The following is a 27,071-nucleotide window of genomic DNA, read 5'->3' on the forward strand; positions in this document are numbered from 1 at the left end:
TCTAGATTCACTTGAAAGGAGCCTGTGATTTATGTAGTTGTCACATCCAAGGATTAAATTTCCAGAAACCTTAACTAAAGGAATACTCATACAAGATCACAGGAATGTTTGTACAAGAAGGATGCCAGTCAGACACCCTTTCTGACAGTGGAAAATGGAGAAAACTTAAGTGTCCACCATCAAGACAATGATGCGGTAAATCACGGTGAGCTGTGGCCACTAAAGTTCCGGTGTTTCGGCGTGGTCCAAGGCCTTGTCCACAGTTCTCTCCCACGAAAGGTGTCCTTACACAAGAGACCAAACCTGCATATCAGGAGACCACTCTACTCTATCTGAAAGGACCGGGTGAGTCTGGAGGGAGGGACGTCTGTGATATATACCTTAGTGAATAAACCAAGCTGCAGAAAACATATAGTATGGCCTTATTTTTCAATAAAGCATATATACACACACATATACATAGAGTTCTCATGTATGTGTATATATATATGACATAGGCATAAAGGTCATGAAATATATACTCCACATTGTCAGCAGTTTTTACTCTCAGGAAAAAAGGGGAAGGAAGTAGTGAACTTTCGGTACCACCGCAGTTCTCTTTTCAGTATTCCAGTTAAGTTTACTTGGAATTTAAAAGTTTACTTAAGTCCAAAGTAAAATGGACGAGGACTCCACAAGACAGAATGCTATAATGGTCATTAAAAATCATGCCAGCGGAGATAGAATACTGTAAAAAAAAATTGTCATAAGCTGAATGGAAAATGGAGGTCTCCACACAGTAAACAGGCACACAGTGCTCGCTGGTTTTTATGACAGAGGTAATACACACTGATGAAAAGAACAGAAAATAGATTTTAAAGTGTTAATTATTATCTCTGAATACTGGGAACAGGATAGATACTTTTGACCCTTTTTTCAGACTTTTATATTAAATACACATTATTTTTCATCTGAAAAATGCATTTTTAGATGTCTAGTAACACACATTGGAAAAAATACATGAGTACTTACAGAAAGAAATAACTAGGAGACACCGAAGCACCGTCACACAGTGCAGAATGGGTGATCCTGAATAACACCGCGCAGTTACATAAGGACCCAAAAAGTGAAAGCACCCGCTGTAACAGGGCGCGTCCCCCTTCCATTTGTCAGTTGTGTCTTCAGGGCTGAGGCAGTTCTGAGCACGGCCAGTGTCAGTGCTGGTGTCTGGATGGATGCCACTGGAGGTGAGGGCACCTGCAAGCTGAGAGGAAGAACAGAAATCATCCTCTGCTTTTTCTGTCTTGTTTCTTTTCACTTTTAAAGAGAGGCGGAAATAAGATAAACTGAATCTTCCCTACTGAAATTTCAGTATTGAAACAGTTTTTATATTGTTCACAACTTATATTCTGCCTATAACTGTCTTTTCAACAAAGCATTATATTTATTAAATGTTAATTAACTCAGTTAATTAACTACCTGTTGAAACCTATTAAAGAACATGAAATGCACTACGTGAAAGCACCACACCTGCAGTGACTAGCACAGCTGTCTTGACGGCAGTGCAGTCAGCCCCCACCATCCCGTGGCCTTGAGCTCCTGATGCTGCGAAGAGAGCACGCTGCTTCCTCAGGCGGAGAGAAATGGTAAAAGTATTTTCTGAAATCTACAGCACTGACAAAACATAACTGCTTAATCCCAGGCTCCTTTGAGGCTGTCATTTTCCGTTTCTGGCCAACACCCGTCAATGAGCAGAACCACCCCATTCCCGAGTCATGGGACTCACGTGGGCAGCAGTTTTGGAGAAATTTCCAGGTATAGAATGTAAACCAACTATACATAAAACTCTGAAAAAGAAAAGATGCAATAATCTGATTTTGGAAGACACTCAATATATTCTCCTAAGCCTTAGTAGTTGGAAAGTCTGGGCTTCTCCTAAGCCACTTATTTATTTCACAGCCAGTAAGCATCTCCCACAAACCCTGTTTCCCTGTGTCTGCTGGGAGCCTCAGGCATATTGATGCTGTCTATCTTATAAGGCACAAGGCAGAGGCGTGTGTCTCACGCCTGCAAATCTCACACAGGCTCAACTGCAAGCCTCACTGTCTGAAATTGGCCCCATTTTCTCACCTGTTTATTTGGTATCTGTTCTTCTGTAAGCTACCTGAAATGCTTCTTGGAGCAAGTCAGAAGAATGAGTGGGTAGAGAAATGTACAGATGGACAGGTGAGAGATGGGCAGACAAACAGGGAGACTCCAAGAGAAGAGGAGCAAACAAAATTTCCTATGCAAAACCCTCTTCTAGTCAGGGAAGAAAACCACCACAAAGAAGTGTGAAGAGGCAGGTGGCTTAGGACTGTTTCCTGGATTCCATGAAATGTCACACCAAGAGATGAGAGGGTAGAAGTATGAATAATAAAAGATAAAAAGCATGCATGTTTGAAAAATATATCTACATTATGTACTTTCTAAAGAATAGATTCAAATCAGCAAGGCCCAATAACCCAATTCTTGGGTATATACAGAAGTGCGAATCCCATCTCCAATCCACAAGGCATCCCTTCGGAGCACTGAGAGTCTACACGGTGTGGTCATAAAGGCATCACTGCAAAAGCTGTGCTATCCTGCACTTACGAGGAACGAGCAGGTGTGCTCGGGCTGCCCACTCACGTCATTTACACCCCACAGCACCTCTACGGGGTAGGGATGCCTAGCGAACCCCGTCTCTGCGGGATAGAAAACCAGTCCTGGAGAGGCTAAGCTGATCTACCATTTCTCCATCTCACAGGACTTGTCACTCCAGAGCAGGAATCGAACTCGGACCCACGTTTGTAACCACAGTACTACCGTAATTTATGTGCTTTTTGTGTGTATAATACATTTGTTTCTGGCATGAAAGGATATTTAATAAATGATCGGTTGTCTTGTCTATCTCATTAGCTCACAATCTTTATATTTTTGAATTGTACCCTTCCCCTGGAGAAATGAACGGAAAGAGCGGTGGTCAGAATGAGGTGGGGCTCCATTCTTTATCTGTTACCTCATCTCATCCAAGTCCCCAACCAGGGAGAAGGAGCAAAGGTTTTCTTCATCTTTTAAAGAGAGGGCTCCAGTGATGGTGACTTACTCAATTCCAAAACCGAGTCTGGGGGAAGGGCACATGCAGCAACGAGAGCGGTATCACCTGTAGGAAGGCGAAAAGAGCTCAGGGGATGGCTCAATGGGTCAGCCTGATTTAATTTCAATCGATAATACAATAACACACTCTAAAAATACTAGCATGCAATGGATTTGCTCTTTCTTGACATCTATCAAGTTTCCACAGCCCACATGTAACATTATCATGAACTAGTGAAAGGATGAGTCCACAGACAAGAAAAATCAATGCCACAGGCACGCTGAAACCCAGGCTGGAAGAAAGGAAGGGAAAGGGCATAGTTAAGAAGAGGGGAAAATCTGGGAAAAAGACATCATCACAAGGACTCTCAAGCATCATCCAGCAATCATATAATCATTCTTTCAAGAGAGAGTTACTTAGGTCCTATTTTGTGCGAGATTTTACATAGGGCAAAGAGAGACCGCAGCGTCCATGGGGCAGCAAGTTGCGGGGCTATAATACAATTCTAATCCTGGTACCTTGCACACTTGTCCTCAGTATAAAGGCAAAAAATAAATAAAATAATACTATGTAAACCATACACATTGCTGAAATAAATTAAAGAAGACCTAAATACCTGGAAAGACACACCACGCAGATTCCTGGATCAGATGACAGCATTCTTGGGATGGCAGTGCTCTCCAGAGCGATGCATACATACAACGTGGTCTCGATCACAATCCCAGCGGGCTCCTCTGCAGTAACTGACTAGCTGCTGCTACAATTCATATGGGAATTCGAGGGTCTCAGTAACCAAAACGTACTTGAAAGAGAAGTACAACGTGAGAGGACTTGTAATTCTCAATTTCAAACCTTACATCTGTATCTCCAAGTGAGATTAGAGGCCATTTTTAAGTTATTATTTTGTTTATCCTTATTTTCTAAATTCTGTACAACAAATATACCTGTTAGAATAAGAAAAATAAAAAGTAAGTTATCTTTTAAAACATGAACACCGATTCATTCATTGGGAAAAAATTATTTTAAATCTAAAGAAGTAAACAAATATCTAGTGAAAAAGGACTACTTAAAAACAAGTGTGCATTTACAATTTTCATAAATTGAAAACTGAAAAGCACAAACACATCAAGTTTCTAGGGAGACTGGTGAAACATATTAACAATTATTTTAAAAATTCTAATTGAAAAATTAAAACTCAAGAAAGGGAAATTCGTGATTTACAGCCAACTGCAAACACATGGAGAGCAAAGGCCTAGAAATCACAGTTCCTTTAACTCTGCTACTAACGGAATAGGAGAGGAAATTCCTCACTGAGGGGACAGTGGAATCCCATCCATAAGATAGAATACACAGTACAAACTGCAGTAATATGGGGAGTGAATAACTTAGAAGAATTCTGAAGTTATAACATTGCTGAAAAACTATAAAAAACACTGACAGGCAGATTAAAACACACAGTCATATATTTATATAGAAACATATGTAGTCTGCTCCCATGTTGCATAGAAATACAAACATATTTGTTCATTTATGTGCACTTATGACTTTATCCCTGGTAGAATATTTCAACTGAATCAAATAATCAATATAACACTTCTCTTGTCAAATCTACTTGATAAGTTACTCTGCTATGTAACCATAAAGTGTCTAAGATAGATCTAAAATTAGTGAAAAAGAGCTTTGTATGGCTTCTTGAATTCTTCTCAAATTTCCAAGCTTAATTTTAAAATAGATCTGAGCAGTATTTCTATATTATCTTTTCCCTTGTGAAATGAACAACACAGTCTGTTGTCAAAATTCTGTGCTTACAATTATTCACGAGCACAGTATCCTCACAAAACTGCTGGACAGCAAAGCACTATCCAGACACTGTGACCAAATAAATGAAACACAAGGAAGACAGTGACCCTATTCTGGAGGGCTTATAGTCTGTGTCAACACTGGGGTTTTTACTTGATTGGTTTGATTGGGTAGCAAAATAAAATCAATCAAGTACTTTCTTCTTTGAGCATTCTGTAAGTCATGACTGTTTTTAGTGTCATGAGCAGGAAAGACTTAAGCATGACTTGATTAGGTCAACTAGCAACAATCATCACTGGAGAGTGAGTAATAAAGAAGATAACTGATAGCAATGCTTCTGCCTACATGAGCCCTATAATAAATCTACACTGACATCCGAAAGGAAAATAAGGAGATGAGGTCCCCAATGAGAAAACAAACTAACAAGAAATCAAAAAAGGAAAGATGTTTTCACTAGTGATTCCAGGCAGTAGTGGAGCATGGTGGTGAATATCACAGATTCTGGGGAAAAACATGAGGGTCTGAACTCCCACAGCACTGGGTAGCTGTGACACTGATATTTCAGTGAAATTTTCTGCACCTCAGTCTCCTATCCATAGACTGGGGAAAACAACCGCACCCATCTCCTAGACTGTTTCTACAAATTTAGATATTTTATACATAAAAGCTTAAATAAAATACTTCAGATTTAAAATAATACCCCAAAACACATGGAACAAAGAAAACAGAGATAAATTGGAGTTCATCAAAATTTAAAACTTTGCTTCAAAGGGCACCATTCAGAAAGTGAAAAAACAACACACTAGAGAAAATTTTTTCAAATCATTTATCTCATAAGGAATTTGTATCTCCAAATGAAGAAAAAAACCCCCTACAACTCAACAATAAAAAGGCAACTCAATTAAAAAGTTAATAAATGTTCTGAAAAGGTATTTCTCAAGAAAAACATAGAAATGTCCAATAAGCACAATGAAATGATGTTCAATAGCATTAGCTATAAGGGAAATCAAGTCAAAACCACTAGGAGAAGCCGCTGCACAGTCACAACAATAGGTTATAATAAAAAAAAATGGTAACAAGCACTAATGAGGACACAGAGGAAGTGGAGCGCACAGCCCTTGCTGGTGAGGACGTAACACAGCGTGGCCACTTTGGAAAACAGCCTGGCAGAGCCTCAGAGAGTTGAACATTTGGTTTCTGACTGACACAGCCATTCTGCTCTCTGGGCACACACGAAAGAGAACTGAAAACAGATATCCACATAAAAAATCCCACATGAGTGTTCACGGCGACATTACTCATTACAGCCAAAAAGCAGAAATAACACAAATGCCTATCACCTGGTGAATGGGTAAACAGAGGGGCCCAGCCATACAGTGGAATGTTATTCAGCAATAGCAAAGCATAGAATAGTGACTAAGGCCACAACATGGACAAACATTGAAAACGTTACTCAGTGTGAAAGTAGTCGGTCACAATAGACGGTTCCACTTACATGAAGTGACTCGATTTACATTAAATGTCCAGCACAGGCAAATCCACAGAGAAAAAAGTGGCTCCTTGGGGCTGGGGGAGGATGGGGAAGATGGGAATGTCTGCTTATGCATACGGGGCATCTTGTTGGGGGGATGAAAATATTCTAGGATTGAATGGGATGCACAATTCTGGGCATAGAGTAAAAACCGCTGTACATTTTAATGGGTGAATTGTATTAAAACTCTTAAGAACAAAAGCATCTCGGGGCAGTACCTTCCAGAGTAAATGCAAATTGCTAACTTTTATTAGAGGAAAAAGAAACTGCCCTCAGCATGAAAGCAGGAGATCAGCAAATGTGAGTTAACCGAAATTGGACAAGAGCATTTCACTTGAAACAGTTGCTGAGTGTACACGAAATATTCAGAAATAGGAGAATCACCTTGACATCACGAAGAAGCATTCTGCTTCAAATGCAGATCAAGGATTCGGCAAGCCCTGCTGCCAGAAATGAGCAGAGAAGAATCCTGATTCATAAAACTAGCACCAGAGCCAACAAGGAAATGGTGGTGAGGAAAGCAGGCGGCGAATATCTGGAAGAGTTTGCTACAAATAATTTCTCCACCGAAAATTTAAAAATAAAATGAACGTGATGAAATGCTGTGTTGACATCACGTGAATGGGCTTCCTTCGGTGCTCGACTGTTCTGTAACCCAGATTGATAGACTCAGGAGAATCAGCATGGCTCCTGGGGGTCCCCAAAGGACTGCCCACCAGCACGCTGACCACCATCACATCTGCCAGGGTTGAATTGCAGGGAAGAGACCAAGTTCTGAAAGGTACCGGAAATGTTGACAAGGGAAGAAAAGGATGAGTTCAGTCCTGGGACAGAGGCCCGCTGAGCAGAGGCCAGAAGGCTGCAGGTGAACTGCTGTAGACCTTGGGCAGGAAGGGATCACGGGGGAGCATATCTCAATTCTCTTCTGTCTCTCCCTCCGGTAGGAGAGATAAAGCCTGCATCCTTCTCACCTGGAACTGTGGGTTCTGGCTGGCAGAAGTCTTACTGACACGGAATGATTATTCAAGACTCTGTGGAAAAAGTCAAGAAATCGAGAGGGAGTAGGGAGCCATCTCCATGAGCCTCTCGAATGTTCCCATATTTATTGTGTATAATCAAAGGAAAACTTCGTTAATAGTTGTGAGATAGTAAGAAGGAAATTCGGGAAAGACAGGATGAGGCAGAGATTGTAGAATACACAATGAGTACAAAGGATTAGTGTATGTTTAGGGAAGTCATGGGGTGAGGGGAACAAGATACACTTTTAGATATGTTCATTACAAAGCACACCACCAGACCAGCCAGGTCTTTGTTTTGGGGATAATACACTAACAACACACAAGCCCAGCGTTTATAGCTGAGGGTCTCGGTCCTTGCTTTGCAATCAGCAGAGTGCTACCTAAAACCTCAACTACACAAGCAAAGCATTGTCTCTGCTTTTTAAGGAAAGGAGACTGGAGTGAGGATGCACAGGAACTTGCTTGCAAAGCAGTATCAAAGCATATTTTTTCTTCTTAAAGTTCAGAGGCGACTGTGCTGTGTTATAATTTGTTAACCCAATCATGGGCTCCCACATGGAACCATTATGGAGGACACCCTAGGATGACTAATCCTGGATGTGGGTCTTTTCCTGCCATCTTCAGCCACTCTAGCAGGGTCTAGGCACATCCGAGAATAACGATCCTACGGAACCACCCACTCTCTTAACTCCTGATGCTTGAAACTTAATTTTAGCTCTACACAACGTTCCATAGAAAAGTTTCAGAAATAAAAGATATAATATTCCTTTTATATCTCATCATATTACTGATATTTCTGATTGCTCTCTGCTGCTTCTACTTGGTAAAGCACCTCATTCTGCAGCTGAATTCAGTAATTTCCGTTGTGCATTTCTAGCCAGTTTGGGCTCGCTAAATTCTATTGGTCAAATATCGATATACTTAATTGATTTCTTTGGTTATCAATTTCAGCCAGGAGGAGAGGGAGCGTCACTCTTTTCCTCAGCCCACCCTCAACACTTTTCTCATCAACTCAGGCCTCCTGAAAACAAAACAAAGTATTTTTTTCCCTTCTACTCTTTCCACAAACACAACAGGAAACATCAGTCTGGAGAAAGTATTCAACACAAATGTTAAAACAAAAATCTATAAGCCTGAAGCAACTCCATCTCCGAATCATGATACACAATGACATGAGAGTAATTGTGTCAGGCACAAAGCATGAGGGAGCCTGACTACCTGATTTCTATTCTTCAAAGGAAGGAAGGTTTTCGTATTTTTTATTATCATTCTTGGTCATTGTTTCTGATTATGCCAAAAATAGTTTATGAAATAATTATGCACTGCAATAACAGATTTTTAATGTATCAATTTTAGAAGGCATTCAGAGGGGATAGGAAAACCCACCTCTGTAAAAAATGTAAAATTTCTTCCCCTGTTAAGAACACGTATACAAAATGCAACAGAGAATTCAAATTCTTGTGGAGAGGATCAAAACCACAGAATCAAAGCAAAGTCAGTACAATGAGTCAATTTAAAATTCACTGGACAAACATGCTCAATGCATACAAAGAATTTTAAAGGCACACTGCAAACCATTCACTTAATGACCTGCAGGCTAGAGGAAGAATTTCCCTCTTTAACAGACAACAGAAATCAGTAGGGTGTCCCACCAAACCAGGAGCAGAGAACAATCAGGTTTTTAACAGTTTTGATAAATCAGCATGTTCTAAAGATCAAAATCCAGAAATTTTAAACATTCATTCAAACCACAATGAAACAAGCACTTAAAGAAAAAAAAAAACACAAAGAATCTAAGCACAGAGGTCATTTAGATAGATCAATGAGAATTTCTTGTACCGCTGGAAGAAAGAACAGGCTATAACCTTTTACTTGAAAAATAAAACTTCTTTTAAAGATAAATGCTAAAACATATTTCATCTTTCATGTTGCCTTAAAAAATCTGAGGTACTTGTATCTGATCAGAAAAGCAATTATGAGTAATATTATGTTACAATTCAGTGCCAGTTTGCTCTAGAAGAAAAGAGAAAAGTTACTATTTCTCATTCTGCACAGTTTAAAGAACCTCCCTGTCTCTATCTCCTCCCATTTCCTAAGCTCATCCTCCCTAACCCTTCTGAAACAAGTATGAGAAAGTCTTATTCCCAACATGCCAAATGACAAAAGAATATCAATTTATTTATGTAAATATATGCCTACACCTTGAAAAGGAGGAGAAAGTTATCAGAAGTCTATATGGAACTTCTTTCTATCTTCCTGATATCACACACACAAACGTTCACACAGACACAGACACATACCCCCTGGATTACTGAGCACTTCACAAGCTTAGTACTTACAACTTGTAGAAGATAACATTGTAGTTAATTTAAAATACAAAACTTTCAGCTTTTGAAAGTCTTCATCATCTGCTAAACCATCCAAATACCAAAGAGACCCAATTAGCCTTCTCTGTAGAATGTAATTTCCCTTGATGGCAAAACAGACCCTAAGAAGTACTGGATCAAAGATTCGTGTTTATCACTACCTATGATCGTTTTTAAGCACATTAACAGATTCAGAAATGTATGTCTCATCAACATTTATTCCTATTGAAATAGCATACGTGTTCAATTGTCTATACAGTGACTAGGTCCCATGATGGTGTTTAAGAGCTATTTTGTGTATAGCAATATTTATATTCAAGTGCAGAAAAGGAGGGTGTGTTTTACTCAGTTGTAGAGCACCTGCTTAGCATGCACAATGTCCTGGCTTCAGTCCCCAGTACCTCCAAAAATATAAATAAACTAAGTGCATATTTAAAAATAAGAATAGTGCAGCCACTATGGAAAACAGTGTGGAGATTCCTCAAAAGACTAGGAATAGACTTACCATATGACCCAGGAATCCCACTCCTGGGCTTGTACCCAGAAGGAAAACTACTTCAGGATGACACCTGCACCCCAATATTCATAGCAGCACTATTTACAATAGCCAAAACATGGAAACTACCTAAATGTCCATCAACAGGTGACTGGATAAAGAAGATGTGGTATATTTATACAATGGAATACTTCTCAGCCATAAAAACCGACAACATAATGCCATTTGCAGCAACATGGATGATCCTAGAGAATGTCATTCTAAGTGAAGTAAGCCAGAAAGAGAAATAAAAATACCATATGAGATCGCTCATATGCGGAATCTAAAAAACAAAAACAAACAAAAACAAAGCATAAATACAGGACAGAAATAGACTCATGGACCGAGAATACAGACTTGTGGTTACCGGGGGGGGGGTAGAGGGTGGGAAGGGATAGACTGGGATTTCAAAATTGTAGAATAAATAAACAAGATTACACTGTATAGCACTGGGAAATATACACAAAATGTTATGATAAATCACAGAGAAAAAAATGTGACAATGAGTGTGTATATGTCCATGAATGACTGAAAAATTGTGCTGAACACTGGAATTTGACACAGAACTGTAAAATGATTATGAATCAATAAAAAATGTAAAAAAAAAAGAATAAACACAGGGAAATATACACAAAATGTTATGATAAATCACAGAGAAAAAAATGTGACAATGAGTGTGTATATTTCCATGAATGACTGAAAAATTGTGCTGAACACTGGAATTTGACACAACACTGTAAAATGATTATAAATCAATAAAAAATGTTAAAAAATAAAAATAAAAATAAATAAACAAAGTTGCAAAGCAAAAAAAATAAGAATAAAGTTATAAAAAAACGCAGACTAAAAACCACTGCAACCTAGGTGCTACAATTATACTAAAAAAAGAAGTGTTTCTATCAAATACTCACTATATGCCAATCACAGAGACAACCACAAGTCACCCCTGAAGCTTCATGTGTGATTCTCAACAACCCTACTAAGTAGACACGGATGAGAAACCCGGCTCTGCGGATGAGGAGACGGAGCTCAGAGGAGCCGGGGACGCTGACCGTCCTGCTCCATGTGACACCGCGTCAGCCCAGGGCAAACGCTGACAGTGCTGCACTGAGGGGACACCCAGCTGCATGGACCCTTGGGGTACTGGGGAGTCCCAGAAAACACTAAAAATTTTTCAGTGAAAAACCAGCTCAAATATATTACACTGTGCCGCATCCCTTAAACAGGGAACGTGAACGAGACCTTTTTGATGCGTCCATGTTCTTTCTGCCATCATCAGTTACTTGCCCTCACTGCGTGACCAGTGATGATCTGGACCCCATATGAAGTGCACTCAGATGGCAGAGCTTTTAATGCTGTTTTATGAAGTTTGTAAGACTCTGTCTATGCCTCACACCGGTGGTCATCCATCACTTCTCACCAGTGTGGACGTACCACCTGAAATCATTCCTTTCTGCTTTTTAAAATCCCTTCATCTACTCCAGACTTTTCAATAGCAAAGAAGTAGCTCAACCACAGACAGTGGACAGCTTTTCACCAAATGGACTCGAACAGCCCATCTGACTACCTGGAAGCCCTTTTCTTCTATTAAACCCACTTCCAGGTACTTCATCATTTTCTGATTGGTTAACTGGGCCTCTGACTGGCCTACTCAGAGAGCTCCCAACCTCACATCCAGGGGTGGGAGAGGACCCTGCTGTTGGGGGAAATCAGTGAGGAAGGTGGACATCCTTCAGCCACGTCTGCATGGGTAGAAGTGCCACAGCGTGCTCAGAAATTATACCGTCATCACCCCTGGGCTCCCATGGACTGGTTTCACATTAACCGAAGTCATGAGACACTGATGCAAGAAAACCAGAAACTTAGCTTATTAATGTAACAGAAGACGTGAATCTATGAACCAGACTGAAATATCAGAGTTCAACCTTGAGTACATTTTCTCCTCCACTGCCCAATAACGGGCAGGCAGTCACATGGCAAGCATGGACAGAAACGGAGCAGGAAGGGTTTCTAGATTAACTCAATGAACTAAATTTCTATTATACGAACAGATCTACTGCCCAGAAGACAATTAACGCCAATCACGGTGCACTCTCCGTGGACAGTGGCAAGACATGACTATGAGCACCCATGTAACTCTCCTTTCCCTGTCCTTTATAGGCTAACTGATGCACAGAGGTACAAAGATTCAGGGATGCTGATAACGCTAAACACAAAAAGCCCATCTCTGGGAGCCTCAAAACCAGACAGCCAGGGTTTAAATACCAGCTCTGCCACTTAATAGTTCTGTGATTTTGCCAACTTAATTACCCTCTGTGTGCCTCAATTTCCACACTGTAAAACTGGGATAACAATCAAACCTTCCTTACTCGCTTGTTGAGAAGATTGAAGGATTCATTTCTGTAAAATGCTCAGAAAAGAATGTAGCACATTTTGGGTGTTCAACAAATGTCAACTTAATATCAAAGTGATTTACAAGTCTCCCCTCTAATCATCTTATGTGTTTCCTGGCTAGCCTAAGTCCCAAAGAACATCCTTATTTCTCCTTTTATAAACTCTTGGGGAGTACCCTTATGTTCCATCCAACCACCTGTTTAAACTGAGGGAGGGGATGCCTCCTAACCACTCTTTTGGGCCATGGAGAGTGCTTCTCCCTTCACAACCCTCGCCCCTGGCCCACAGCTAGCACTCATCACACTAACAGAGTGAGGTGTGAGTCCGGGGAGACAAGCGGGGCATGTGAAACCCTTCCTTTCACTCCAGTGTTGGTCACCATTGGGAAGCACCTGGGATGCTCAGCTCCATGGCAGGAAAGCCCTGTGCATGAAGGGGCAGGTCCTCTCAAGGGAAGGCTCGCTGTGGCCCAGAGCTACATGGGACAGGGTGAGTCTCTACTTCTGGGACACAGTATCATGACACGCATTTTCCCACAGCCTTGAAGTTCATGAAGAACGTGGCTTCATCAGGAACAAAGAAGACATTTATCGCCTGTCTACTCTTTTGTGTCATCTCTCAGTTGGCTGCTGGAGACAACATGTGTATAAGCATTGGATCTCCTTAAGCCCCAAAATATATGAAGTAACAAATAATTCTTTGGCTTAACATTGGTTCAGGGCGACTGTGTAACTGTCCTGACTCTGCTGATGCTAAATTATGGGTATAGGAACTATGGAACCTCCTCAAATATCTTTCATCATAAAAACAGCTCTTCTTATTTTCCTGTTTCTTAGTAATTGCCAAAGACTCCCAAATGATGGCTTCACACAAAACAGCAGCTAAAGTTTAATAGCCCTCTTGACATACTCACTGTGGTAAACACTGCACATAATTTCTAATTCTCACAATTCTACAATTCATATATGAATGTCCCCATCTCACAGACGACGGAAAAACTCAAAATGAACTGTCTCAGGCTCACGTGGCTCAGTGGCAGCACGTGCAACCAAACCCAAGTCAAAAAACTACACCCCTTCGTATATGTACCAAATCTCCTACCACCAATTAACACACAGCGGCAGGGTCAAAACTCAGGGAACTCAATACACTTTTCACCTTTAAGGTCGTCCAGATGCCGCTTCTAGCTGTTGTATAAAATCCCGGCTCACTGGTTTCTAACACTAGAAGAAAAGCCCGATTTTCCCATTGCTTGCACAGCAAGTCTGAAATGTTCACAGTGAGATGACAGAATAAATCTAAGATATAAGCAGAATAACTTTTCCAGGTAGACACACATAAAAGACATTGGGCTCTTCTGAAGCATTAAGTAAAGAAATCAAAATAAAATAAAGTTATTTAAGCCTTCTTTTACAAACAGGAAAGTTAAGACTGTAAGAAGGTGCAACAGTGCCACCTATGGCTAAAATGACCTTCCAGGTTGCCGGGAAAGATGCAACACAAAAATTGCCTGTAGGATCAGAAAGGAGAATCAGATAACTAAAAGCTTATGTAGCACATACTGCACTTTGATTCGGGGGAAGGGAGGGATATTCAGTATTTAATTTGATACTGCTAATACTCCTGAATATAAACAGAATACATAGGCTTAAGGAAACTCATCTTATAAGAGGAAAGAATCCAGTTCACCCACTTCATTTTACAGGAGGGGAAACTGAGACATGGAATGTGTCCTCCTGGCAATCGGCAGCAAAGACATCCTAGGCCTCATGTCTTGCACTGTAGCAAAAACCAACAGATCTGTACTACGCCTAAGTTCATAAAAGTCACGTTTGTATTTTTCCAATAGTAGGTTATCTAATATCTTGCAAAATACTTCTCAAAGATCCAGGATATCATACAAGTTTGTCGACATTCAAAAATATTTATTTACATAATAAAACAGCATGAGCTTTATTCTCTCTATTAAAAAAGTAACATGTCAAATCAATGTTTTGATATTTTAAACCTGTTAAGAGTGTAGAAAAAAATCAAAATTTTCTTTAATCACAAAAGAGAGGAGCTTATTTCCTGAAAATGATAAATGTGGATTTTACTAAACTTAACGGATCTGGTCAGAATCCCACGAATTTAAATATCTGAGTGGATGGTTACACGGCAACATAAATTCTGATTTGTAACAATACATATTCTGTGTAAATAATCTTCAAGGTCATCTGATTAAGGCAATTTAACTAGTCCCTGTCTCAGTAGAATGATACAGATTTCATTAAAACTTCATACTACACCAAAAAAAAAAAATGAATCCTTGTTACTTTAAACCATATTCAAATATATCATACATATACATATTAAATATGCATCAGAAATAAGCGACACTCTTTAGTATTCAGAGTTGATCAATCTAAAATTTCTGTCATTGTGACAGCACTTTTATTAAGCACCTCTTGTGTTCTTTGTATACAAGGCATCTAACTCTCACAGTCAGACAAATTAAACAATATTACTAAAATTTCACAAATGAGGAAATGTACTTAAGCCATGAAAACAACTTACATATTCATCAACAGGAAAGAAAAGAGTAAAGACTTTACTTACAATATTCACTGACAATCTTTTCTTCCATATTAAGACTACATAAAACCAATTCAGTCTTTGTAAGTATTTCTGTCAATAAGGGCCACTAGAGAAAAACAAGTAACATCAATAGCAGTGGTTGGACTTTAAGAGCCCACTTCTCTTTTGCACTATAATTATTTTTAATGTTATGTTTTTAGTGCTTACAGAGCACTAAAATATAAAATTAACTTTTTAAGTAATTACCTGAGAATTAAAAATTTGTGAAAATAAACAATTGTAATTTCTGCCACTCTGTCTCACCTTCTCAATGGTGTCTCTCCTTTGAAGGCATCATCAAGCTGAGATCACTAAACTCGACCATTTATGGAGTCACAGGTGTTTGGGTAACCACTTAACGGGAGGCTGATTAGAGGAGCAGTTAAGAAAGCATCCTGTGCAGCCTGGGTTCCAGCACCGAGCTAGCCACAGCCTGCTGCGTGTAATTTGGGACAAGCTGCTCCATCTCTCAATCCCTCAGCTGCAAAAAAGGAGACACTGATACCTACAATCAAACACCTGCTATGAACTAAAACATGAGGAAAGCATTTTAGCCTTACGTAGGTGTCCACTCACAGCGAGTTTGGTCATTATGATGATGAGGATGCCTGTTAATAAATTAAGCTAGACCACAAAGGAGAAATCACCTTAAAGGAGAAACATTTTAAGTCAATGAGCATTTCTTTTTGGATGGATTGCAGAATATTCTATTGATTTTTTTAATAAACCAAATTTTGTCCATTAATTATAGATTTACAGGTTCATGGACAAGTCTCCAGAAAAAGAATTAGAGGCCTCTAAACTCTGTAAATTAAGAAAGTAAATTAAAAAAAAATCAGGGAGGAGGTTATACATCATGTGGGAGAGTATGTGCTTAGCATGCATGAGGCACTCAGTTCAGTCCCCAGTAACTCCATTTAAAAACTTTGTTTTTTAAGAAATGGGGAATTAAAGCAAAAAGATGGAGGAATACAGACTTTTTTAGAGACTCATCTCAGATTTAAGATGGGGAAGATACCATCTATTTCTCAGAGGAAATTTTGAGGACTATGTAAACTGGTCTGAGATGTCTACTTCTTTAACATTATTCATGAATTCATATTACCAAGTCATAAACTACCTGATAATCAACAGTGGTGATACTGATCATAACAGCTGCCCTCACGGATCGAGCTCCTGCTAGGACTGCTCTGTTCTGACATCTCTGCCCCTGAGTCCTCACCAGACTGACAGCACTAAACTAGGTCATTCATGAGCACCTCGTGTAAGTCCTCCATTTGTGCTTCTGACTCTCCCCTCACCAGCTCCTCTGAGGGAAGCACTGTTATCATCTTACCCACTCACAGATAAGGCCACTGAGGCACAGAGGCTAATCCTGTTCCAGGTCACATTGGCATTAAAGTACGTCTGTATTTCTGCTGTTTTGCTTTTGACAAAGGAATGTGAGATATCAATTCAAGGCAGACTGTTAAATAATCAAGTCTGTCAGGTCTTCACCTCAAAGAGCAGATACTACAAATTCCTGATGTAGGATGAGGCTGCCGCCACAAACTGACTCAGCTTGAAATTAATATTCAAGATGAAGCAGCGGATACACGTAAATATTCACGATTGTCAAGTCTGCTCACGGGTCTGGGCCCTTCACTGCCTGAACGGGGGTGAAATCCCCACCCGTGTCTGGGAGAGTTACACGGCACTTCCCGGGCTCACCCAGGCTTCACGGGCTATTTCCTCCCACAGACTGGCCTCAACGATTAAAAGCTCTCAAGGTTTTTACACCATGCAAAACAAAAAGACATTTCTGCAGATGGAGCACTTTCTTAGGCTTAAATCTTTTTTTGCCTACACTCACCCAGGGGGAAAAAAGAAACATGACTCTGCAAAGTCTCTGACCCTCACCACTCACAGGAGTAGAACAGCCACAGCAGAAGATGGCTCTTCACATTGCAGGATGAGAACAAAATAAAGATGCCCCAACAACAGGCACTCCCAGACACAGCGCTCAGCCGTCTTCTGCAAACTTACGGTTGTGTAGCACTCATCACCTTCTATTTCCAGAACACTTCATCACCCCAAAAGAATCCGCCTATCACTAGCAGTCACTCCCTAATCCCCCTCCAACCAGCCCCTTCCAACCATCACCTGCTCTCTGCCTCTGCATGTGCCTTTTCTGGGCATTTCAGATCAGTGAAATCAACAATATTTGACCGTTTGTGTCTGCTTCCTTTCAATTAACAAGCTGTTATCAAGGCTTGTATATTTTGAAGTGGTATCAGCATCTCTTTCTTTTTTTTTTTTTTGAAAACGTTAAAGATTATTAGAAGGTGGTAAGTACTATCAAAAAGAGTAGAGTGGAGCATAAGTGATTGGGTTTCAAAGGGAAAAGTGTGGGTTGAACAGTCAGGGTGGACTTCCAAAAACAGGTGGCCTTTTTCATTTTCCTCTTTTTTTTTTCTTTTTTATTCACTCTTACGTGTGAATAATCTTCCACTACATGGAGATACTACATTCTGTTCATCCATTCAGCAGCTATTTATGGACGAGTTCCAGAAAAAGTGAGTGTAAGAGTTGACTAGCATGGATGACATTTAAGCAAAGGGCAAAATGTGCTTTCAAAAAAAAGCCAACAAACAGAGGCACAAGGAAATTCAGTGCGTTTCTGAGCAAAGTGCTTGCTTGCTTCGGCAGAACTACCGTGCAGGACTGTGGAGGATATTGGCAGGAGTCACGGTGTGGGAGAAACCTGAGAAGACTCCCCACTGCAAGTAGCTCAGACAATTCTCCTCCCTCATCCTGTATTGTTAGAGCAATGTTTCTAGGTTACTCTTATTTCAAGTAATAGCACTTTAACTGCACATCTGATCACCTCCATCAGACCACCTTTCCTCCAAGCAACAGAAAATCATTCAATGACCTGAGCAGCTCCAGGACATAATGGTGATGGTTTAGGGAGTCCTGCAGCATTCCAGCCTGCAGGCACAAACCCCACATGTGCCCTGGTGATGTCCAGAAAATAAAATGCATGGAAATATCTCACTGTTTGTACACGACATCTGCCCTCAATTTGCCCCAAAATCATGCTCGCAAAGCGCTAATCAACCCTCTCAATACAAAAATAAAAAAGCTAAGAAGGCAAATTTAGGCTCTTTCATTGAAAACCAGCAACCATCACTGCCAGTATCTGAGCTGGAATGCTCCTGACTTTGAAAACCACTGCGCAGTTACTTTTCAAGCATGAAACTCATATATGTATTCCACGTAGATGATATTGCAGTAGGATTTTTCTTTTCAAAATTTCCAGTTGCAACATTAGCACAAGAAAGTTTATGTATAGGCTTTAAAAAAATCAATTATCCTCCACTTTCTTAATTTTGAACTAATTATTATTTTATAAATGTGGCTATGCTGCGTATTATAAACCATTTTGTTTCTGAAAACAAGACCTTTATGACCTCACTATTTCAGAGAAAACTTTAACGATTCTTTGAGAGGTGGGGCCTGGGGCGCCCACTATCAGCTCTTTAAATACTGACAAGGATGTGCTATTAAATAATGCAAAGGCTCTAACTCCACATTAGCTCAGAAAGCAAAGAAACTACACCAAAGACTTCCTTAAAAATTTTATATTTTTCTATTCTTTTGAATATTAAAGTTCTTAAATGATATGATTTTTTTGAAAAAGACAACAGCTGTATTAAATTTCCTCTCACAAAGAAAGCAATCTTTATGAAGTAAAAAACCCCTATGGAAATCGAAATGACAGGACGTTTCTAGCTAAGTGAACATCCAGATCTGAACACAAACCTAAATCCGATCAGATCTCACTCGAACGAGCTCAACAAAGTCCTGGTGAACCCTGGAAATTAGCTCTTTTGTTCCAAATGTTGGCTGAGCTAAGATCATCACACTAGGCAGGGAAGGAGAGAAGAGGAAAATCCACCTGGCGGCCTCCATCAGTTTTCTTCCAGCCACAAAATGTCTCTAGGGCGGCCCGCTAACAAGCCCCCCATAAGGAAAGCCGGCATTCACACGGCCCCTGCCATCCCCAAGTAGCCCCGATGCCAATATCCCAGCCTGTGAATTGTCTTCTAATGATCCCCCATTTGGTGGCACCCACCCCCTCTTCCCCGCTATACAAACACAGAGAGCCACGGCAGCCTTCCCAAATCAGAAATTTGATTACATCAACCCCCACTTCAAACCCTTTAGAGGCTCCCTGTTAGAGTTCTAGCCCCACCCCAGACCCTGCTCGCCCATCCTCACCTAAGTACACAGGTCCCCAGTGACCACAGGGGCCCCTGACCTGCTCCTACTTCCCACTTGCTCCAGTCTCATTTTGACTGTTTCCAAAGGAAGCCTTCCCTCCCTCCAACCTCCACAATTTGTTCCTCTCTTCCTAGAACATTCTAGGCTAAGTAAACTTCTGACAATGCTAAACTCTCAAAAAGCAAATACATTTTGCTTACTAATGTGGCTACACCCTCTCTCCCCTAGACTCACAAAAGTGCACGTGTAATGAATAAATGAATGACCGGTTGGGTCTCAAAGGGACAGACATACCTGCTCTCGCCCGCCCCGATCCTTCTGTCTGTAGAATATCAGAAGCAAAACCAGAAGTACCTTTCCTGAGGGTCACTTCTGTTGACACCCTTCACTGCCTACTGTGTCAGTTCTAGTAAAACTCAACTTCTTCCAAAGCCCTACATCCTGGACCCTCTCCAGTGTCCTCCCCAGCAGGGGCTCCCTCCACCCTGGACCGCACAGGGCACTCTCCACGGGTCCCCACGCCAAAAGCCTCCAGGCCTCTGCCCGGGCTGCACCTGCGACCTGAGACACATTCTTGACTCCTTCTCTTGGCTGACTCTTACTCTGTCCTCACAACTGAATGTAGAGCCCATTTCTTCCAGGAATTCCTCTCCGATAATGTCCCTTAGGTCTTGTCTGGGCTCTATCTATAGCAGCAGTACATGGTGACCAACTGGGTGTTTGCCCGCTCCTTTGAGACCACGAACACTTGGGAACCACGTGGGAAGGAGTGAGAGATTACAAGACGGTTGAGGGAAGCAAAAAGCAGAAATCACAGTCCAAGTCCCAAATTCAAGGATACTTTCTCAGAAAAAAGTATAAACTATTTCACACGTGTGCAATTTGGCTACTATTTTTGTGGCTTGTGGACAGCAAGAACTTGGTGTTCTAGTCCAAAACCCAGGTTACATGCAAAGAAATGTATATATTCATATCCAAAGGAAACAAGAGCTGCTCAACAACAGTTTGCAGTTAGAACTGAAAGGAACTTTGATAAAGGCAATCTCTCTCTCTCTCTCTTCTTTCTTTTCTGGCATCATATAAATTTAGAAGTATTTGCGTGACTAACAGATGGCCCGTGATTCTGCACTGGAGTGTTTGGGGCTGAGGAAGCCCAGATTAGATTCACTCTGGAAATGCAATCACACCAACATACTGATAGGTGCTGTGGTGGTGAAGCTGATGTTCCAAAGCAGGCAACCTTATTCGGTAAGAGAACTCTAAATAGAAAGGAAGAAATGCAATGTCCTATACTGAATTTCATTTGCTATATGGGCCATTAACTGATAGTATATCTTGACTAATGAAACCCAAAAATAAATTGTCAACGTCGGTTTTCTTCATCTGACCGTTTTATGCTAACATCGGATATTAAACCCTCACTCCATACGGAAGCTCAGGCCTATGCTGCAGCACAGTTACACCCCGTGGAAGAAAGCCGACCAAGGGAGAATTGGAGAGTTTCCCTTTAGAAGCTGCGAAGTGTGGTTTTACACCTGTATATCATTTGCAACCACATCATCTACAATGGAGTTAGACGTTACCTCTGTGGGGCGAAAATCACTGCATGCTTCAGAACCGTCAAAGAACGCTGAGCTTTGTGAAACAGTCCTGAGGCACTTAAATCATACTTTTTCTGAAAGGCTCCAAATCTGACCCACTTCACCATTCCAGGTATAACAGGGAAGTACTGGAAACAGTAGAGAGAACATGCCCTTGAAGTCTGACAAGGCTCTGCTTGAATCCTGCTACAGCATTTATCAACCGCTGAACAAACCAATTCCTTAACCCCTCTGAGAAGGCTTCCCAATCTTCAAAAGGGGGCTGCCATCGCCCACCTGGGAGTCATGGATGTGAATGCAATACACAAGTAGGGCGGCCGACTGCTACCTGACACGGGGCCTGGCTAGTTTCCCTCCGCTGCCCTTCTGCCCCTTTAAACTTGCACTGATCCCCCTGGTAAGGATCAAGCCCCCGGAACAGACTGCCCGTATCTTCTGTGTATCCCTGGATACATGACTTACACTTAGGAGGCCAGAAAAACAACTGCCTCCTCCCAAGTCACTAACAATATTCTTAAGAGTCTGGGTATTTTTAACTCTATTTTTCAGGGAGACTATTCCAGAACTTTCCAAGCACCATTCTCCAGGTTGGCTCCCCTCCCAGTGCCCATCCTTCTTACCTCAGATCCCCTGTCTGACTGCCTTCTGTTCATGGGAAAGCAAGTCCGGTAGGGTGGGGACTCCCTAGGCCTCCCTCCCTCCCTCACAGGTGACTGTGAATACCTTCTCCCCACTCCAACTCCAGCTTCTGAGGATAATAACCTTCCGTATCCTGCAGCCTCTGTACCTTCCCAAGACACACACGTGGCCAAGACTCTCCCTTTGGATTTCTTTCTGGCTGGCCCTGCTGACCCCCAGGCCCCTTAAGGATAAATGGGATTGCTCTGAAAATGACAAACGCCGCTGGCTGACACACCATAGCTGCCTGGTCTGGGCTTTCCTCCAACCGAGGCACAGCCCTCCGCTCCCTCAGCCTCAGTCTGCAGCCCTCGAGATGATCTAATTCACATGCAAGGCTGTGAACACCAGCTAAGAATGACGACTCCCAACGTGTATCTCTAGTCCAGCTCCTTCACCTGAGCCCCAGTCTCATAGAGCCGAGTGCCTCTTTGAAGTCCTAACTTGGATGAAAAATGGCATCTTAAAAATGCCTCATGTCCACCATTTACTCTGGAATTCGATTCCTGGCAGGTACCTCCCAGACTCCCCATTTTAGTAACAGCCCCAGCACCCACCTAGTTGTGTCAGGTCACATTCAATTTCCACTGTTCCCTCCCCCCGGCCCTGCCCTGGAATCAGTCCTGTTATTTTCGCCAATAAGCCAATCTCAAGTGTGGTTTTGCAGGGACCATGGCCGGAACCCCACAAGCTCACAGCATGGTTCACTAACAGTCCGCCGTAGGGTGCTCCCTGGAGGGGGAGGCATCTCCTGCCGCTGGTCACCTCAGAAGGCACTGGATTCTCACACAGGAGGCCCAGGAAAAGGGACTCAAGATTTTCCCGTGGTCTGAGCTTTGAAGGGCCCGAGGTCTGGGGGAGCTCCTAATTAGCAGACACACTTGCCAGTGAGCAGATGAGGATGGGGGAACCCAGGGAAGGCTGTTCTCACTCCAACTCCTGGGCTCTTGGGAGCCACGGGAAAGACCTGTGTCCAGGGTACAGCCCAGCCATCACAGATCCCAGCCTGCATTTGCCAACCCGGACAGCCTAGACTCCATCTACTTGCGACACTTACTTCTGTTCTGTTCCCCACCCAGAATGTGATGGACTCATTCAGATATTCTTGCCTGTCTCAAGCGAGACAAATTCAGTGAAAAATGAAGTGTCCACATTTGGACCAGAGCATGAAAGGAGAAACAAGGCCTCATGGTCAGCATGATGGTGGTGGCCAAACCCTTCCACCGGGTGAGATGAACCATGGTGAGGGTGAGAATCCAAGGTCCTAGGTCGGCCAAATCATCTTCCTTCACGGTTGTCTGGGGTGTTGGAGACTGACTACCACAAACTAACGACACGGCTGTCAGTGGTGGATGTCAGCTGCAAAAGAAACGGATTCAACTCTTTACTGCCAACATGGCTTAAAAGTAAAGGCCGGGGCAGGGAGGTCTGCACGGCTGCTGAGGCAAACCACAGACCCAGCTCTGAATGCCCACTGGCTGGAGCAGAGAGGAAACTACGGCCCTTTTAGCTGTCCCTGTGTCCAACAGATCCAGGTGAGCCAGCTACTTAGGAGAAGGTCATGTTGTCCTGATACCCAGGAAAACCAGCCTCGTAAAGGGAACAAATAGTGTCATGGATTTTAGACCCAATTCTGCCCCTTTATGAAGGCAAAGTAAAGTAAATGTCACGGGGAAGTTGAATGCAAAAAAACAAAAAATTAAACAACCAAACAGTGACTGCTTCCTCCAACAGTGTCCCCTGCATCTGCTCACCCCCGAGCTGGCCACTTCCTCACCAGTGACCACCGGCCAGGAAGCGCCGTCACGCACGTCACACAGAGACAGCCAGGAACCGTGGGCCGAGCACGTTTGTGTAAAAGCAGGAATCGAGCAAGATGCTGCAGAATTTGACTTTACAAGTTTAAATACTCCATGAAAAGAATCCCTCAGCAGCCGCCTAAATCAATTCGCATCTCACTTCTTCAAAACAATGAAACAAATTTAATAAGGGCGCATTTGTCACCAAATAAAAGGAGGACCAAACAGGTCCCTCAAAGCAAGGATTTTAACAGGTATCTAACACCAGTGGGTAATGTGCTAACAAAGCAAATATTCCAAAACATTAGAAAATACAAAATGACTAGGATAATACATGGATCAAGACAGCTGTTAAGATTTTGCTTTTTAAAGCGATGGAGACAGTATGGAAGGCAATCTGGCTATTTCCAATGCAGGGTGTGCACAGCCCACATTTTCAGGTGCAACAACATGCTCACTGGGCAGTACAATTGAAAAAGGAATAAAGAAAAAGGAAAAGAGGAACAAGAGAAAATTAGAAACACACAAGAACAAAAATGATTTTGACAGCATGTACAAGAATTTACGTGAGTGTGTGAGGCCAGGGACGAGGGGATGGTGAGACCCACTCTCACCTCCTGCTCCAGGGAAAGCAGGGGCCTGAGGGGAGCGGCGCTGCCGGGGGACCCCAACGTGATCAGCGCCCCTAACCAAAATTCCACCTACAAGCTTCTAGGCAGCTTTTGAACTACAAATTGTGGTCGCATTTCAGTCTGGACAGTTTTACTCATTTCCACCAAGAGTAGCAGGACAGAATTAGGCTCTGCTCCTGTACCAAAGAATTGTTTAAATAATTAATGACTGTGGAATACTAAAAGCAACAATGGGGTAAAAGTGACTGGAGGAGAATGTGCTTGACCCGAGCTCACTGGCCGCGTTATCTCACTGACGTTCAGAAGCTGGCTGAGCCCTTATGGTACCAGAACAGACAGACCCAAAAGGAGGGAGGTTTAATGCGCTGCTGTATTTCGATACTGGGAGCCATGCCTGGTACACGAGGTTCTGGGTAAACAATGGGGACAGTGTCAACCACTGTGGGCTAATTACACATCCGGCTACTCCGCCAAGTCCCAAGGGCAGACTTCAAAAGACAAAAACAATCTGGCATTCTCTGGTGGGGCTGCAGACTCAGAGACAAGCATTTGTTGAGCAAAAATGTCACCAGTGCCTCCTATGACAAAAGAGGAGGCACTGGCGTGGGGGCTGGGGCAGGGCTCCAGGCTTCCACTGCTCACTCACCAGTCTGTCCAGGGGGAGAAGTGGTCCCTGCTTATGTTGCACCGATGCACCTACCTTGACTAATGCCTGGGGCCTCAGCAGGGGTTGACAGGAGAGGTGAACGGAGCCAGACTTGGTGTAGCACGGTGCTGGCAGCTATGCCCTCAGCAGTGCCCAGGCTCCTAAACATGCCAACTCATCTTAAGAAGCAGATGGGGAGTGCGGGCATATAGATCACAGGGCCCTGAGAGGACAAGTACAGATCATGGCTACAACATGCCTCTCCCCTTCCTTAAGTCATAGAGGTATGTCTGGGAGGAACAGAAAATTCATCCAGAGCCCGCTACATTGTCTCTCGCAGGTGGGACTCGTGTCCCCTGTGCTTCTCACACACAGGGCTGGTCTAGACATTCTTTTTATCAATTCTCTAGCATCTTCTCCTCCAACTTACCAACAACCAGAGAGTAGGATCTGATCTTAGCTAAGTTCAAGAATCACAGAGCACTTCCTTCACAGCAGGCCCAGAAACATGTGCCAGGTTCTCTGACCGTCACCTGTGGGACCACCATGAGCCCTCTCCAGACTCAAGGACAGAGGCCGTAGGCCGGGGGAACACAGCTTCCCTCACTCTCCCCAGCAAAGGTTTCCACGTCTCGGAAAAGGCATCTCACCCTCTTCTGCCTGAGGGACAGCACGACAGATACACCGGGAAACAGAGCTGAAGTTGGGAGGGTAGGAAGCCCAGAAGAGCTCGTCTGTACTTCCGAGGCAATTTGGGGCCGTTGACTTAATCACAGGGAAAAAGTGAGAATGAACATTTCCCTGCTCTGTCCCATACACCGTGATACGCCTTTCCCTGCATAAGGAGTTCATTCGGAAGTCCCCGGCGGTGTTTCTGATGTCATAACTTGGCATGGAGGCTGTCGGGCAAGAAGAGAGGGCCTGAGCAGAATAGGTGCTGGGCCTGGGAGGCAGGAGACACCGGCTCCAGCCCCAGCTCAACCAGCGCCTCGTTCCGCCTCTCGGGGTTCAGCATCTCATCTATAAGCAAAGGGATGAGACTGTCCCAGGATAGGCTGCCCAACAGAAATGAAATGAGAGCCATGTAAAGAAAGTTTCCCATTTGCCACGTTTAAAATGGTAAACAAAGAAACAAACCAACAAAAAACAAATACTAGAAACTGATTTTAAGAACAGATCTTACTTAATCTACTGTATGTAAAATACTATCATTTTGACATGTAATCAATATAGGAAGTAAAGAGATAGTTTATATACTTTTACTAGACAAGCCTCAGTGTCTGATGTGCATTTGACCTACAGCACATCTCAGCTCAGTCCAGCCTCCTCCCCAGTGCTCCTAGCATCAGTGGCTTTGGCTACTTTATTGGACAGCATCCCCAGGGGTCCCACCATGGTCATGGCTGTAAAGCGGGAGTAAGTGTCCACACTAACCCTAAAAGGATCTCTCTGAAACAAAGGCGGATTCACTTTGAAATGTCTGTAAACCGGCGGGCTGCATCTCCATCCCCCCTTGGCTACAAGACAGACTTCTTCCTTGCTGATCCCTTTCTGGATGTAGGGAAGCAATCCGGCACAAAGCCAGGGTGGACTGGCCTCCAGGTAAACTTACCTGCTGTCTGTGTCCAGTCTCATGAAGTCCTCCTTCTCAAACGGGATGCAGAGGAGGGGGATCTTGTCCCCAGAATTCTTGGGGCCACCATCCAGCCACTTGGACTTGAGCAAGATGAAGAGTGACTCCGTGAAGTCCTCGATCTTCTCCACCACCCTGCAGTCCTCTTAGTTTGAAGGCAAAGTCGATGCGCGGCTGCTCGACTACCTCCACATGCAGTACAAAGACAAAAAGCTGAGAGTCATTATCGAGGTGCCATACAGCTCCTCTGCACGTGGAGCTTCTCGAAGGCCTTGGCAGAGAGACAGTCGGTAATGGTGACAAGGCCCACGACCTTGCGGTGGGTCTGGAAGATGCTCCACCCAATGTCGGGCACATAGTGGTGCCTGTAGTGGATACAGAGTGTCCACTGGGAGCCGCATGGGCTGATATGGCTCACCAAGGTGAGTAGCTATAGATGCAAAAGAAATTCTCTGAGA

The 27,071-nt window shown here is 42.8% G+C and overlaps 1 protein-coding gene and 1 long non-coding RNA gene across 2 annotated transcripts in view; both read right to left on the reverse strand.

Moving 5' to 3' along the window:
• LOC140687383 (trafficking protein particle complex subunit 9-like) overlaps positions 1–27,071 on the reverse strand; it is a 136,848-nt gene that overhangs the window by 76,906 nt on the left and 32,871 nt on the right. The window lies entirely within an intron of this gene.
• Positions 981–26,795, reverse strand: LOC140687384 (uncharacterized). The gene is made up of 6 exons (XR_012061636.1): positions 26,593–26,795; positions 3,714–3,899; positions 3,020–3,163; positions 1,766–1,826; positions 1,510–1,584; positions 981–1,236 (listed from the first exon to the last, which is right to left on the reverse strand). It is a non-coding gene; the product is annotated as an uncharacterized lncRNA (long non-coding RNA).

This window comes from Vicugna pacos, chromosome 19, assembly GCF_048564905.1.
Source record: "Vicugna pacos chromosome 19, VicPac4, whole genome shotgun sequence".
Lineage (NCBI taxonomy): Eukaryota > Metazoa > Chordata > Mammalia > Artiodactyla > Camelidae > Vicugna > Vicugna pacos.